The sequence below is a fragment of the Callithrix jacchus genome, chromosome 7 (genome assembly GCF_049354715.1).
Source record: "Callithrix jacchus isolate 240 chromosome 7, calJac240_pri, whole genome shotgun sequence".
Lineage (NCBI taxonomy): Eukaryota > Metazoa > Chordata > Mammalia > Primates > Cebidae > Callithrix > Callithrix jacchus.
This window is the reverse complement of record NC_133508.1, coordinates 151,201,158-151,217,808: the sequence shown is the minus strand read 5'-3', so window position 1 is coordinate 151,217,808 and position 16,651 is coordinate 151,201,158. Positions and strand designations below refer to the sequence as shown.

The 16,651-nt window shown below is 45.0% G+C and overlaps 1 long non-coding RNA gene across 1 annotated transcript; it reads left to right on the top strand.

Annotated features, from left to right (window-relative positions):
- Positions 1-4,752: 4,752 nt before the first annotated feature.
- LOC118143094 (uncharacterized) lies at positions 4,753-16,525 on the top strand. The gene is made up of 2 exons (XR_004727260.3): positions 4,753-4,857; positions 15,162-16,525. It is a non-coding gene; the product is annotated as an uncharacterized LOC118143094 (long non-coding RNA).
- Positions 16,526-16,651: the final 126 nt, after the last annotated feature.

The following is a 16,651-nucleotide window of genomic DNA, read 5'->3' as shown; positions in this document are numbered from 1 at the left end:
CTCATTTGACAGATGCAGAGCCTGAAACCAGCAAATAATATGGAGAGGCTGTGATTGGAACCCAGGAAGTCTGACTCCAGAGCAAAGGGTACTGCTTCCTCTCCTTATATTAATATGTCCTTTGCTTTCAGCCTACTTTTGGGATGTCTTCCTGCCTCCCTTTCTTCTGCTTATGCCATTCCAGATATCTTTCAAATCTGCTCAAACGCCTCCTCCTCCATGAAGCCTTCCCTCGTTTCTACCCAGTTATCTCTGTTCTCCGGACTCTCAAAACATTTCATCTGTGTCGAGGACTTTAAAAGTTAAAGTCATGCTATTTGTTTCTCTATTGTTGGTTTGGGCCTGTCATTTGGGCAAGCCCATGTACATTCCTTCCATAATAATGGTCTATGTTCCATGCTCTTCTTATATTCACCAGGGCAGTGGCTGTCAAACTTTAGTGCACATAGGTAGAAACAGACAGTTTGCAAAATTAAGAACTGTAAATGATGCTTCGATGTTCTAAAAAAAAAAAGCTAGATCTCATTAGAATAAGAGACATGCACCATCTCACTGACTGGCTATTTATCACCTCTCAGATAGGCAAAAATCTGAAAAAAAAAAAATCTGATGACAAAACTATAGGGAAAACAGACCTCTCATACATTGCTGGTGAGAATGCAAAATGATATATCCCTTAAGGAAGGGAATTTGGTGCATCTAGAAATATTATATGTACACTCTTTTTGACCCGGTAATCTCAGTTTGGGGAATCTATCCTGAAGATACCCAGGCAAAAACCTGAAATGCTGTGTGTTCAAAGCTATTCTTTGCTATTTTTATTATTTATCAAAGTGAAAGACTGGAAATACGTCCATGTCAGTCAGTAGAGGCCTGGTTAACTGCGGTACGTCCATATAAAGAGGGCTGGGCAGGGATGAGGAAGGATCAGGATGGGCTATTCTGGATGATCTCCAGGATTTATTGGTAAGTGAGGTGAAGAAAAATGTGTGATAAGCTACAATTTATGCTACAATGTATGCCAGAAAGGAGGGAATATGACTATGTAGACATTTGCTTGTGTTTTCCAAAGGAAACAATGGAAAAATAAACTGAAAATCAATAAAAATGGCTGTCTATGATAGAGGGAAATCAGTGGGGAGAGAAGTGGATCAAAGTTGGGCCTCCCTGAAAGCATCTTTGTTTGTTTTAACTTTGGAATCAAGTATTTTACATAATTCAAATTAAGCAAAAGGAAACATGAAAACAAATGGCAACAGCTATGTATGTATATGGGAATTAAACAAGTAAGTAAATGGTTGGGAGCCATGTTTCCACTGTTTGGGTGGGAGGTTACAGATAAGCAAGGGGAAGAAGCCAGAATGAGCCACACAGAAATGGATTAGAGTTGGAGACATGAGTACGAACTCATGTTTAGCTGAATATAGACACAGATGCTTACACACAGAAATTCTTAGAGATACACATATATGCACAGGTTAGTCCACATGCATACGTTTCCTTGGCCTGCCAGCTGAGAGGAGCTGAAGCAATGACACCCCAGCAGCAACCAACACACCTAGCACCCAGATCTTAGTTTCTAATATCATTATCCAATGAAGGGAACCAGAGGTCCCTGGAGAAATGGCTGATTTTAGGATTGGGTCAGGAAAAGTACAAGATGAGCCTGGAGTGTCTTATAGTACCAGAAAGTAAGAAAGTGCTCAGGAAGAAAAAATATTAATTAAGAACACAAAAGTCAATTGAAGAACTCTCCTTGGCTAATGCTGGACCAATTTGAGCAATAAAATAAATAAAAGTATTGGGTTATAACTCAAAGTATTAAATATGTGAGTCCATACTAATATAAATAAATTTTTAAATAAATAATAAGAAGAGACACATCTCCCGTGCAAAAGATTTCCAAATAATGTATGTAAATATCTACCTTCAAGGAGATGGGGGCATAATTCCCTAATCCTTACGTGTGGGCTGTGCATAGTGACTTTCTTCCTCCCGACAAAAATAAAAAATATGGGAAGGGGGAAAAAGAGTAACTGTATGGTGGGGAAACCTGACAAACACTACCTCAGCCAGAGTATCAAGGTCAACATCAACAGTGATAAGTCATGTTGATACTATGTCCCTTTGATATGTTATGAAAATAGCACTTTAGCTCTGTTGTCTTCGTCCGAAAACCATATAATTTCAGTCTCATCATGAGAAAACTATCAGCTAAATCCTAATTGAGGGACATTTGACAAGATACCAGACTAGTACTCCTCAAACTGCCAAGGTTATCAAGAACAAAAGAAGTCTGAGAAACTGTCAGTCAAGGAAAGCCTAAGGAGGCACGATTTCCACATGTCCTGGAACCAAAAAAGGACATTAGGTTAAAAACTAAAAAAATCAGAATCAAGTGTGGACTTCAGTATTTATGAACCAAATCAATACTGGTTCATTAACTGTGGCAAAATCACCACATTCATATAAGACATAAATCATAGGGTAAACTGGGTGGGAGATATGGGAACTCTTTGTATTATCCTCACCATTTTTCTGTACATCTAAAACATATGAAATAAAAATCTTGAAAATTTACTTGAAAATCTAAAACAAATAAACCTAGCTATATATCAATTTGATTCTATAAACATAAAAAGAATTATTTTAAGTGATTTAAAAATAAATATACACACATATATTTTGAGGACAAATATACACACAACTGATGACATCATTAGAGAAATGCAAATCAAAACCACATCGAGATACCATCTCACACTAGTTAGAATGAAGATCATTAAAAAATCAGGAGAAGACAGATGCTGGAGAGGATGTGGAGAAACAGGAACGCTTTTACACTATTGGTGAGAGTGTAAATTATTTCATTGTGGAAGACAGTGTGGCAATTCCTCAAGGATCTAGAACTAGAAATACCATTTGACCCAGCAATCCCACTACTGCATATATACCCAAAGGATTATAAATCATTCTATTATAAAGACACATGCACATGTATGTTTATTGCGGCACTGTTCACAATAGCAAAGACCTGGAACCAACCCAAATGCCCATCAATGATAGACTGGATAAAGAAAATGTGGCACATATACACCATGGAATACTATGCAGCCATAATAAAGGATGAGTTCACATCCTTTGCAGGGACATGGATAAAACTGGGAACCATCATTCTCAGCAAACTGACACAAGAACAGAAAACCAAATACTGCATGTTCTCACTCATAAGTGGGTATTGAACAATGAGAACACATGGACACAGAGAGGGGAGCATCACACAGCAGGGCCTGTCTGGGGTGGGGGGCTAGGGGAGGCCTAGCAGGGGATGGGGGATGGGGAAGGATAGCATTAGGAGAAATACCTAATGTAGATGACGGGGTGATGGATGCAGCAAACCATCATGGTATGTATATACCTATGTAACAAACCTGCAGGAGGAATGACAGACTTTCCTCAACCCATAAATGACACAAAAATAATGGAGGGGGCTGTTACAAATTAAAAGAGACATCACAACCAAACACAATGTATGGATCATTTTGAATCCTGATTTGAATAAATCAAATGCAAAAAAAGACATTTTGAGACTACTGTGGAAAACTGAACATGGACTGAGAATTTGATAATTAATACTAAGGAATCATAGTTAATGTTGGGTATAGTGATGGCATTGTGGTTATGTTAAAAAAAAAGTCTTTATCTGCTACAGAAATACACTGAAGAATTAATGGATAAAAGGAAAAGAGAATAAGAGTCTGGAATTCACTTTAAAATAGTCCAGTACTATCCGATATCTCCAAAAAAGTGGTGTAGCTGGATAGAATTGAAAAAAGAATAACAGAATGTTGATAGTTATGGAAGCTGAATGATGGGTGCATGAGGTTCTTTATACTATTCTCTCTAATGTTATATATATTTAAACATGTTCATGATTAATAGTAAAAAACTTAAAATTTTTTTTAATTTTAAAAAATTGGTACAATGCTGGGCACAGTGGCTCATGCCTGAAATCCCAGCACTTTGGGAGGCTGAGGTGGGCAAATCACTTGAGCCCAGGAATTTGAGACCAGCCTGGGCAACATAGTGAAACCCCATCTCTATGCAAAATACAGAAAATTATCTGGGCATGGTGGTGTGCGCCTGTAGTCCCAGCCACTCTAGAGGCTGAGGGGGGAGAATCACCTGAGTTCAGGGAGGTCAAGGTTGCAGGTAGTTGTGACCACACCACTGTCCCACTGTCCTCCAGTTTGAGTGACAGAGCCAGACTGTCTCAAAAAAAAAAAAGATCAGTACAAGTCTTTTAGGTACCAAGGAGATTTTAATGCTAGGGCTGTGGGTCTTTTAAGCAAGCAGCCCAGGAGGCTTAATTCAATGCTTAATTCAGCGTTGGACTTAGATGGTCCAGGGCCAGACTGAGAGAATCTACCCTAGCCAAGCAGTGCTCTGGGTAGGAGGCAAGCCCTTAATAGGGATTCATTGAAGGAAGATGAAGTCTGTATTTCGGTCAGGAATTGAAGTTGGAAAATTCTGTCCATATGGAAGAAATACGTTTTTATCATGTTGGGAAAAAGCCAACATGATAAAAACAGGCAAAGACTATTTCATGGGCCTGACCAGGATGCCCAACTCCTAGGGTTGCATAAGATCATCTTTCTGTGAGAGCCCATTTCAAAACAGGGTATTCTGGATTCTCTAAACTCATTAACTGAAGGATCAGTTGCCTTCTCAAAGACTTGCTAAGTGGATGCCAGTTCTGAATTATTTCCTCCAGCTGTTGGACTGCACGTGTATATAGTCGCTTTAGTTAATTGCAGGATCCAGCGATCTCCCTCTCCTACCCAGAAGCCCAAAAAGGTATGTTTTCTGAGGCTTGTGGCCCTCCCGTCTTCTTAATTTGCTTATATGCATGTTTTAGCTCAGTTGCCAGCAATCATAAAGAAGGAAATCATCAGAGTCTGTGCTTCTGTATGGCAGTGTCCAAAGATCTCTGAAAACGCAGGTCTGTTTAGGTAAACCAGAAGAATCCTCCCGAGGTATCTGAGCTACTGAGTTTAATTGGGCTGCAGCTGCTTTTCCTCCTCCCGCACTCGTTCCTGGTTCAGCTTGCAGACCACAGGGATTTGCCAGTTAATTGGCTGTTTCTACGACTGTCATTCACTTAGGCATTCTTCCCTCGTCTTTGTTACCACAAAATGCTTCTCTTAAAATTATTTGCCTTCCTGTGGATCCTGAAGACAAATGCGTGACACTTAAATCTCTAATTTGTTCAAGAGGGGCAAATCTGTACGGGGAGGTGGTGTGTATGGTAGGATGCGGGGTGTTGCTGTGAACAGAGTCGGAGTGGAGCTGGAGCTCGCATCCTGGGTTATGTGTCATATAAAGGTGCTGGATGTGTTTCAAGTCTCAGAACCAGTTGGGCAGGTTAAGGGAGTTCCTTTTTATTTCTTACCACTCAATTGAACGAGGAAACTTTCAAGTTCATTAGGTGAATGATTTACGTGGGATTGTTGAGAAAGGTTAGCAACCTGGGCTTAGGTTTCAGGGTTCTAGCATCTTTTCAGCTAGACATGAGACCCCCAAACAGATGCAAGGCCGCAGAATTGCACAGAGAGCCCACTGGACCCCAGCTCTCAGTTCAGCTTTCAAACTAGGCTGCCAATGTGTTTTCAGCTTGGCTGGCTTCCGACAAAAAGTAATGGGAACCATTGCCAAAATCAATACATCATGTTTGTCGGTGTGCCTGCCTGCCGCAGGTTTCACACTCCAACTCCTCCCCTCATTGCTCTGTGTCAAACTGCTGCTAACTTTCTGCTAAAGGGTCCCAGAGCCCCCCTCCTTTGCCAATTTAGTGGAAACTTTTGGGGGTAGTTCTGAGAGTGTGTCTCTTTGTCATTTTTTTTTAAATGGGTCTTTTGCCATTTAAGATCCTAATTGGTTCCTAGGAGATGAGATGATTCTTTTGGCTCCCACAACCTCTGTATTTCTGCAAGGCCATTTTCTGTTTACCAAATGAATACACCAGTCCAGGAGCCAAATGGAAATCTGTTCCAGGCCCTCTCCACTAAAGAAGAAAAGAATGCTATATGTTATAAATCAAAAAGAAAGTCTGGGGGTTGAATTTCAATAAGAGCCTCTTTTAAGTCAGAAATGCATGCAGTGGTCGGTGAGGTCAAATGGATTACAGTAAATACCTTGCAAATGTGTAGTCTGTGTCTTGCAACTCAGTTGCCTTCTCTGCTTCCTCTATACCCAGAGCAGGTGGGGTGCAGGGGGGTGGTGGGATGAGAGAAGGCATGTTTTAAAGTCTGACTATCATCGGCCGGGTGCAGTGGCTCCTGTCTGAAATCCCAGCACTTTAGGGGACCAAGGCAGGTGGATCACTTGACCAAGGGTTCAAGACCAGTCTGGGCAACAGGCGAAATTCCATCTCTACCAAAAAAATACAAAAATTAGCCAGACATCGTGGCATGTGCCTGCAGTCTCAGTGTCTCAGGAAGGCTGAAGCAGGAGGATTGCTTAAGCCAGAGAGGTCAAGACTGTGCTGAGCCATGATCCCACCACTGCACCCAAGCCTGGGCAACAGATCGAGACTCTGTCTCAAAAAAAAAAAAAAATCCCAATGTCCAGACAGCCCCCCAGACCAGTTAAATCTCCAGCTCTGTGGAAAGCTTTTGCTTGTGTCTTCACTTGCTTTTATTTTCCTGTTGATTCCAGTATGCTGCACAGTCAAGAACCACCTCTCTAGTGAAAAGACCAAAGGACTGGGAATCAAATTATCAACTTTCAAATCCTGCCTTTGCCATTCTTAAATTTGTTGGACTGTAAAATCATGAGGGACTCTATTCTAAGATGATCTGAGCTCTAACAGTCTATGATTCTCTTTCAATGGCTCTCTCTCCTGGAAACAAAGAATGTAGAGGCCCAGCTGTTTTTCCATAACACCTGGCACTTCTCTAAAGCTATCTACCCTGTAAAAAGATCCGTCTAATCGGGTCGCTGCGTTGGTTAAGTCCAGATTGACTTACCAGGCTTAAGTTAATAAGTAGTGTTGGTTTACAAAGGAAAAATACAAGCTACACGGTGTTGCTGACACTTACGGACCTACCAACTAGTTTCGAATGAGTGGTGGAATTTTTCTTAATGCATATTTAAGTCCTCTAGTTGTGCTAGTTTCCAATTCCTCCCATGCTCAGTTAATTGGAAATACATCTTCTCAGGAATGCCTTACAATATAAATGGATCCCCTACCTCTCCCCGACTGGAGGAAATTTAAATACTTAGAAAGCGAAGGAGACTGTATTATCCAAAATGAGCATTTTTGTCTGGCCTGGACTTTAACTAGATATTATTGTAGTTGCCTAAATGGATAGAGAGAAGCTTTAACTCCTGAACTAAGGCGCAATTAGTTGGGCATAAAGGGACACTAAAGGGATACTAATTACTTTTTAAAAGACAAATTGAATTGAACTATAGAAGCAGAAAATTACCTTTGTTGAGAAAAATCTTGGTTGTTTAAGAAAGGGAGGGCTTGGGCCAGGCGCGGTGGCTCACATCTGTAATCCCAGCACTTTGGGAGGCCAAGGCAGGTAGATCACCTGAGGTCAGGAGTTCGAGATCAGCCTGACAAACATGGAGAAAACCTGTCTCTACTAAAAATACAAAATTAGCCAGGCATAGTGGTGTATGCCTGTAATCCAAGCTACTCAGGAGACTGAGGCAGGAGAATCACTTGAAACAGGAAGTGGAAGTTGCAGTGAGCTGAGATCATGCCATTGCACTCCAGCCTGGGCAGCAAGAGCAAAACTCTGTCTCAAAAAAGAAAGAAAAGAAAGAAAGAAAGAAATGGAGGGTTTGTTGTTGAAATTGGAACAATTAAATAAAGATGACTTAGAGGAGGCCCTTACCATTTTCTTGGCCAAACATAAATCTCAAGGTGGAAACTTTAAACTCGAATGCCACCAGGATAAGGCAAGGCTATCTTTCCAGACTCTGGTAAGCTGCATGCACACCTTAAACCCCAGCAACTGTTTTGACATCTTAAGGCAAGGAGTCCCAGTGTTATGTGTAAATGTTATCTCAAAGGGCGTGTGGCAAAACTGCCTACATGAAGGTAGTTTAAATTCAGTTTCATTTTTTGTTAATGAACCTTCAGGGCAGGGGTGAGGCGGTGCTCTCTCCATGAACTCCACAGCCCTTTAGGGTGCTTTACGTGCAGAATGAGTTCAGTGTATGTGGAAACAGTTGTATTTATAGCTCTGTGAGTCAAGCTTAGGAGACAGCAAAATCAAACACAACGTGGTGTGTCACAGCTACAGAAACACTGGGAGCTCATGACCAGAGGCAAACCCAGAGATGCTCTTTTGTAAAGAAGACATTCAGAGAAGTCACCTTCCTGCCCCTAAAATGCCTGAAAGAGGGCTGAGGGTGTTCGGTTTTATTCAGTACCGTGTGCAAATGGTCCTTGTTTTTTTCCTCACATAACTGAGCACAGAAAATAACAAAATTCAGACCTGTTCAGTTAATGAAGTCTGCTGGTAACCACGGAACACCCTCCTCCGCCCCTCAGCAGTGTTTGCACGACTGGCAGCCCTGCCTTCACCTTCCCCTCTGCGCTTCTCTTCCCACTGGCAGCCTCCTTTCTCCCGTCTCCTTTGCCGGCCCTTCCTAGCCACCTGACTGGTGCTGGAGAGACCTGTGCTTGGCCTTGCCTCCCTCTGCCCACCCCTGCCCCCCGTCCTCTCCTCATCAGGGATCACATCCACGGCTGTGGCTTTAAACACCACCCGTACATTGATAACTCTCTTGCTACTGAGCTGCACACTCAAATGCCCAACCACCTGCTCACACCTCCCCTTGGGAGTCTAACAGGCATCTGAATCCTAACAAAGCTAGAAAAGGACCTTGATTCCTGCCCTCCCAGCCTTGACCCTCCCTGTGTTCTCCATCAAGTAAAGTGGGACCACCTCGCTGCTCCACCAAAACCTAATTGTCATCCTCAGCTCTTCCTTCCCCTTTCCTCTGATCCGTCTGTGAGCTCTGTCAGTTTTATCTCCAAAATATCTTTCTAATCCTCTCACTTATCTCCATTACCACTTTTCCATCCTCTCTGGCCCAGATGATTGTCCTAGCGCCCTGGCTAATCTCCCTTCCTTCACCCTCACTCCCCACAGTGCATTCTCCACACAGCAGCCCTTGTGAACTTGTTAGAATTCAAATCAGATCACGTTAATCACCTGATGAAAACCCTGAACTGTTATCCCAGGAATGCCAGCATGTCTAGTTCTGTAAAACACCACGCTAACAGATTAGAGGAGAAAAGGGGCATCAGCATCGCAGCTGATGCAGGGAAAGCATTCAACAAAATTCAGACTCTTTCTATGATCAAAACTAAAAACAGAAGAGGACTTTCTTAACCTGAAAAAAGTGACAAAATGCGTTTTTCCAAACAAGAGCAGAAGTAAAAGCTACTGTAGTGCTGAGGAAGCTGAGTTGTGGATTGCAATGTCAAATTGAGTGGTCAGAGTAGGCCATGCTGAGAAGGAAAAACGGAAGAGGTCTGAGAATGGCAAGAAGGGGTTGGAGGGTGGGGAATGAGTCAGACAGAAAATACAGGGAGCTTTAATTGCATCAGTAAGGTCGTCTTTCTCATAGTTGGTGGTAGGTTCATTTCATTATTACCTGTGTCCTTTGGTTTGCCTGAAATATTTCATCGTAATATTTTTTTTTTTTTTTTTTTTTTTTTTTGGAGACAGAGTCTCAGTCTATCGCCAGGCTGGAGTGCAAAGGCACAATCCCAGCTCACTGCAACGCATTTTCCAGTTTCGAGCGATTCTCTTGCCTCAGCCTCTGAGTAGCTGGGACTACAGGCATACGCCACCATGCCCGGCTAATTTTTTTGTGTTTTTAGTGGGGACGGGGTTTCACCATGTTGGCCAGGATGGTCTTGATCTCTTGACCTCATGATCCACCTGCCTCAGCCTCCCAAAGTGCTGGGATTACAGGCATCATAATATTTTTAAAAGAGTGGATTACAAGTGTTGGTGGTTGGACACCAGCTAGGCCAGTAGGGAGAGGCTGAGCTAAGATAGCAGCAGTGAGCATGAGGAGGGTCTGTGTGTGCCCACCATGCCAGGGATGGGGTCCTTGGGGGGTTATGACTGGCTGAGCTTGAGAGGAGAGGAGAGAGACGTTAGGTTGACTTGCTGGTCACTGCACGAGTAACTGGAGAAGGGCGGTGCTGTGCCCAGGACACATGAAGAGACACAGGACCTAGGGCTGAGGGCTGAGCAGGGCAGTGGGGGAGACTGGACCTGAGCCCAGTTTTGGACCAAGATGTCTCTGAGGTACTGGCTGATGTTCAAGAGCAAACAAGAGGAAAGAGATGAAAGTGTGTGTCACACCTACGGCTCTGTGACATGAAGGTTGCCAGCTTTCTAGCCAGACATGAAGAGCAAGACCCAGGCTCAAGCTGAAATCCTATTCCCCCAAAGCATCTGGGTGCGCAGGTGCAGCTCACACCCCTGGATTCCATGCTAGAACCTCTGGAAACCCCTCTCTCCCCCAGAAGCCCAGCCCAGGCCACAGACTACTCAGGGATTATCAGAGCTGGGAAGGACCTCAGAGGTCAACTAGTCGGCAACGCCCCCTTCTTTTAATAGTTTAAAATTTTTTAATTGACTTAGATTCACAGGAAAGTTGCAAAGAGAGTGCAGCGTTCCCATATCCCCAAAGCTCAGCTTCTCCTATGGTTAACGCCTTACATTCATATATTTGTCATAATTAATGAACCAATATCGATACATTCTTATTGACCAAGGGCCACATTTAGGCATCGTAGCTCCTTAGGCTCCTCTAGACCGTGGCACTTTCTCAGGCTTGTCTTGTTTTGGATGACCTTGACAGTTTCGGGGAGTGCTGGCCAGGTGTTTTGTGTGATGTTCTTCAGCTGGAATTTGTCTGACATTCTCTCCCTTCCCTCCGTTTTAAAGTAGCAGAGGTGGCCTCCTTCCCCCTCAAACAGAAGGAGGGAATAGCTGTGGTTAAAGCCTGAGGCCTCAGCCTCTAGGCATCTCTGCAGACTCTGTGGGGCTCTCAGAAACCTAGTCTAGAACAATCCCTCCTTTATAGACCAGGAAGCTGCTCTCCCCAGCCTCCACTCCCCTTTTCTGGGCAGGAACATCCCCATCACCCACCCACTTCAGTTGCATACATCTCCTTCCCACATGAATTTCCTGTCCCACAGGGATCTACAAATAGACAATCTCTCTTATTGTACTGACCTCCAACAGCCAGCCCCTCCCAACCATACGCACACTTGAATCGATCGTTGCTGCCAAAATGTACAGTTGTCCCTTGATACCAGTGGGGAATTGGATCTAGGACTTCCTCGTGGACACCAGAATCCACGAATGTTCAAGTCGCTGATATAAAATGGTGTAGTCTTTGCATGTGACTAATGCAGAGCCACCTCTAGACTTCTAATCATCTCTAGATTGGTTATAACACCTAATGCATGTAAATGCTATGCAAATAGTTGTTATATTGTTTAGGGAAGGATGACCGGAGAAAAGTCTGCATGTGTTCAGTACAGACAAAATTTTGTATCACATACTTTGTATCTGTGGTGGGTTGAATTCACAGATGCAGAACCCGTGGATACAAAGAGCTGACTAATTATATTCAGTTCATTTAGCTCAGCCAGTTGGGTCAGTGAGTCAAGGACTGCTTTGAGAGGTTAGCCGGAAAAATATGCATTCAAAGTCTTGTTTCGCCATTTCAAGGGCTCATGAAACTTTTGGGAATGAAACAGATTCCAGTGAGGAATCCCAGAGACAGGGCAACATGTGGATCACACACGCTCTATGTGAAATTAGAGGTGACCAATCTCCCCAGCACCTTTGGACACAGGGTACACCCAGAACACTCAGGTTTGTTGAAACCAGGCTCTGGTGTCCAGCAGACCTGGGCCAATCCCAGCTTGGCCTCCTGCTAGTACCTGCCTGGCTGAGTCCTCCGCCCCTCCCTTTAACACTCTGTAAAATGGGGATAATGTTGAACTCAGAGGTTGTGGTGCAGACTGAGTGAGGCAAAGGCCAGCACGGTGTCTGGCCAAGCTCGATAGCTGTTGGTATTATTGCTGTTACGATCACTAGGCACTGAAAACATGGCCTGCTCCTTTTCCCACTGCCGTTCTCACTCTCCAGCAGACTGCGGGTGGAACACACAGACCTGACACTCTTCTAGGATCCATATTCTTTGAGGCAGTTACCAAAAGGGAACATTCTAAGTCAGCTGAGGCCCACGAAGCAGCTCAAAACCCAAAATAACTTCGAAGTTAGGGGACACTTTTGACTTGGTCTGGATTGCCTTAGCTGGAGACAGGTGCTCTTAGGGAAGGTCTCTGCGTGTTCTTCTGCTAAGCAGTGCTTTTCCAACTGTAGGCTGCAGCCCATTAGTTGGATATTGAAATCAGTTTGGTGGGCTGTGACCAGGAAAGAAGAAAAGTAGGAGGGAGGGAAGGAGGGAGGAAGGAGGGAAGGGAAGGGGAGGGGAGGGGAGGGGAGGGGAGAAGGAAGGGAAGGGAACGGAGAGGGAAGGAGGGAGTGATGGACTGGACTAGAATATCAGAGGGCATTGTTTGTAGAAAGTATAATATTATTTCAGGAAATTTGTTTTGCGTGTGTGTGTGCATGTGTGTGTGTGTGTGTATGTGTGTGCTGGGTCATGACATAAAATGTCTTTCTTTCTGTGGTTAGTGGTCAAAGAAGTATGTGAGCCACCACACAAGTGTAGGGGAGCGTGAGGTACAGGGAGTGTCTATTAAGCCCATCCAAGGAACAAACAGAAGGGAATACTTTTATGACCAAGAGAGCCAGGACTGAGGATACTCAATGGAAGGTACTGGAAGGTGCTGGAACCTTTCCCACTTCACCACAGGCCCCACCCATACCTCGGGTTATTATGATATCCTTTTCTGGCTCCTTTTAAGAATTAGCAGTTTAAAAAATAAACACCAACCCCTGCAATCAAAAGGGCTTGTGTCCTCATGGGCAGGAGCAGAGGGAGAAAGGAGGGCTCTGTCCTATTGTCAGTGCCACAGGAGCAGGCCTGAGGATGAGGGGCTTCCCAGGAACCCTGGGCTCCATCCTGGACCAGTTATTTTTGAGGTGCTGGTTGAAGTTCAATGGCAAAAAAGAGGAATGAGATGAAAGTGTGTGTCATATTTAGGTGCCTGTAATGCTCAGACTCAAAAAGCCCTAAGGGATAGAGTAGGAGGTGGCAGCATTAACAAGACCAGGGCAACTGGAGCAAGAGCACTGCCCAGGCCTCAGAGAGGCCATTTGATCCAGCCCCCGCTTCCATGCCTTCTCCCCACCCTCAGGGTAGAGGGGGGTCTCTTTAACCCTGCTCACAGGGGCCCCTCATCTTCCTGGCCCTCTGGATCTGCCAGGGACCCCCGAGTCCACACATCCTAAAAACTTGCAGTTCCCTGACCATCCTTTCTTCTGGCCTTAAATGTTTAACTCAGACTGTGCTTTTTCCTGGAACATGTCAGGCCTTGCTCCTCGAGCCTCATCTTAGCAGTCACCTCCTTCCTGCTAACACCAGGGGTGATTGTTTCCTCTGTGACTTCCCTGTGGAGGCATTTCTGCGTGTAGGTGCCACCCCTCTAAAACTGAGCTCCCGAGGTAGGAACTGGGTCTAGCTATATTCCCATGGCTTTCCGAAGCACCCCGTGACACAGCATGGGTGCTGCATTGATCGTTTATGGAATGAGTAGGTAGAAAGGGTGAGCACTCTCCAGAGGTCAAATCTGGGAGGCTCTGTATCAGGAATTTCTAGGAGACTGAGCCATTAGGGAGTCTGGGAGCAGTAGGATTTGCAAGTCCAGTGACAGATCTGAGTCAGAGAGGGCAAGAGACAGCACCAAGTGGGAAGCCAGCGTTGCCCAGAGTCACAGAAGGGTGGGCGGGGCCGGCCAGGACTGTGCTACAGAACAAGTTATGGCTGTTCCCTCAACTTTAATTGCTCTGGCCTTGAGTGGGCTGTAGGGGCCCAGCTCCTGTCCCCAGGGCACCTAAAAGAACTTCAGGAACTTTGACTCCAAGTTCAAAGGTGGGAAAGCCACAAGGTGTATTTAGACTGTGGGAAAAAGAGCAGAGTGGCTGGGGCAGTGTCACTTCAGAGCCAGCTGGGGAAGAGGCAGGGGGCAGGGGATAGATTTTATCCAAGGAAATGGAAGACCACCAAGGCGGGGGTGGGCTAAACCACTCCCCCCATAACTGAATGCAAATTTAGGTATAGGAAGACCATAGCTTTCATCAGAGTCTCAAAAATGCTGTGGCCACAGACAGTAAACAAGCGCAGCCTGAAAGGCCCTGGCAGGTTTGGGGAACACTGTTCTGGCAACAGTGCATGGCGGAATGGAGTTTCACCAGTTTCCCCGGTGGGAAAACATGTTCCGTGGCAAGATAGTGTGCAAATATTTGAGATCTGACATTTGGTTGTTTGATAAGATTGTCTGCCTCTCTGCTATGAGTTAGAAATTTTTCTTTTCTAATAAAGGTTGTCCCCCGCTTTATATGCCTGTTACCTTCGTGGGAACTAGCTGTTCAGCGGCATGGCCTCAGCCATCTCCAACAGTGATGTTTTTTCCTTTGTTCCTTACCCGACAGCTGATTTTCACTCTGCCTGGGGCTCCCATCCTAGGTCCTGCTCTCCTCTCATTCTAGATTGGTCTGGTGCTGGGTCATTTATTCATTCAACAGATGTCTTCTGAGTGCTGACTATGTGCTAAGCACTGTGCTAAGCGGTGCAAAAATCCTGCTCCTTGACCTCAATAAACCACAACGCAGTGGGGGAGGCACCTGAAGAACCAGGCGTGGCAGCGTACGATAAAGGAAACCAGCACAGGCTTCCACTGCAGCAGAGGGGACGAACTAGTGGGGCCTGGGTCGTCTGGGACCGGACTTATGACAGCAAGGCGGGAGGGGAAGGCCACCAAGGTGAAACCTCATCTTGTTTCTGTGCCAAAAATGCTCCGAAGCCCCATGGAATTTAAACTTTCCTCAAATATGTAGACGAATCTCACTCCAGCCCTTTATATAGTTTAAGACCAACTACTATTAATTTTGTGTGTTTTTTCCTTTTTCTTACAGGTTCTAGGAGGTTATCTCAGTCTGGTCTGGTTTTTGCTGCTATAACAGAATACCAGACTGGGTGAATTACAATGAACAAAAACGTATTTAGTTCTGAAGGTTGGGAAGTCCGAGAGCAGGGGGTCGGGTCGGCATCCGGTCGGGGACTTCGTGCTGCATCATCCTGTGGCAGAAGACAGAACAAGAAAGCGCCTGACAGCAAGACAGGAAGTGGGGCCAAACTCGCTTAATAACCACCCTACTTTCCTGATGACACACCCACTCCAGTGACAACAGTAATCCTCTCCTGAGGTCTAGAGCCCTCATGACCCATTCACCTCTTATTAGGCTCCGTCTCCAAACACTATCGCATTGGGGATGAAGTTTCCAACACATGACTGTGATTATGACACAGTCAAATCATAGGACGAAGCAAAGAGGAAGTAAACTCGTTTCAGGAGAAACTCAAAATGTGTTATTAATGTAGTCAGATTTGTTATTTTTGAGAATGAGGACGTTTGTCTTCCTTTACCTCAGGGATGGTCCACGAACCATCCACCTGATGCCTCTTCTGCCACACGTGTCTCTGCCCACATCTGTGCCTAGAGCTCCTGGGCAGAGACCCCTTGAGAGGATCTCTCTCCCTCTCCCAGTGGTGATGGGAGGCAGGCTGCCCTTCCCTTTCTGTCCTGTCCCTTAATGCTCCACCCTACCACTGTGACTGCACGACGGGTGCTTGATGTCAGACCTACCTAAATGAGGGAACTGTGACACAGGACAGAAATCAACCAAATGTGGAGAATGTGAAGAAAGAGGGGAGGGAGACCTTAAGGAACTGGCTCACACCATTGTGGAGGCGGGCAAGTTAAAACCTGCAGGGTAGGCCGGCAGGCTGCAGACCCGGGAAGAACCAATGCCAGTCTGCAGGCGGGGCCCCCTTGAGAGACAGGGAATTCCACCCGAATGACCGACTTCGGACTCCATTCAACCGAATGGGTGAGGCCTACCTACAGTATGGAGGGCCAACTGATTTACTCGGAGTCTACTGATTTAAATCGTAATCTCATGCAAAAAACACCTCCACAGAAATACCTTGGACAATATTTCAGCAGCCGTCTGAATACTGCGGCCTAACCAAGTTGGCACATGTGATTATCGCTAGTCTCCCTCAAGTCTAGTTCCCTAACCTCCCCATTATCCGGCAAGGCTGATGTGGCTGCAAAAGAGACAGAAGGCATAATCATTGCACAACCCAGGAATGAGATAGTGTGTCCTTCTACCACACGTGCATCCCACTCTGAGTGTTAACATCTCATTTCTGTCCTCTTGCTTCTCGCTGTAAGTTTTCAGTGAATGTAATAAACCGTGTTATTGAAGCATCTTAACTTGGCCTGTGAGTCTTTCCCTCTGTGACCCTTGGAATAGCTTACCTGGTAGTGTACTTGAAGGGTACCATTCCATAAGGGAATTTCTACACTACAATGTCTAAAAACCTGGCGTCAGCTTTGCAA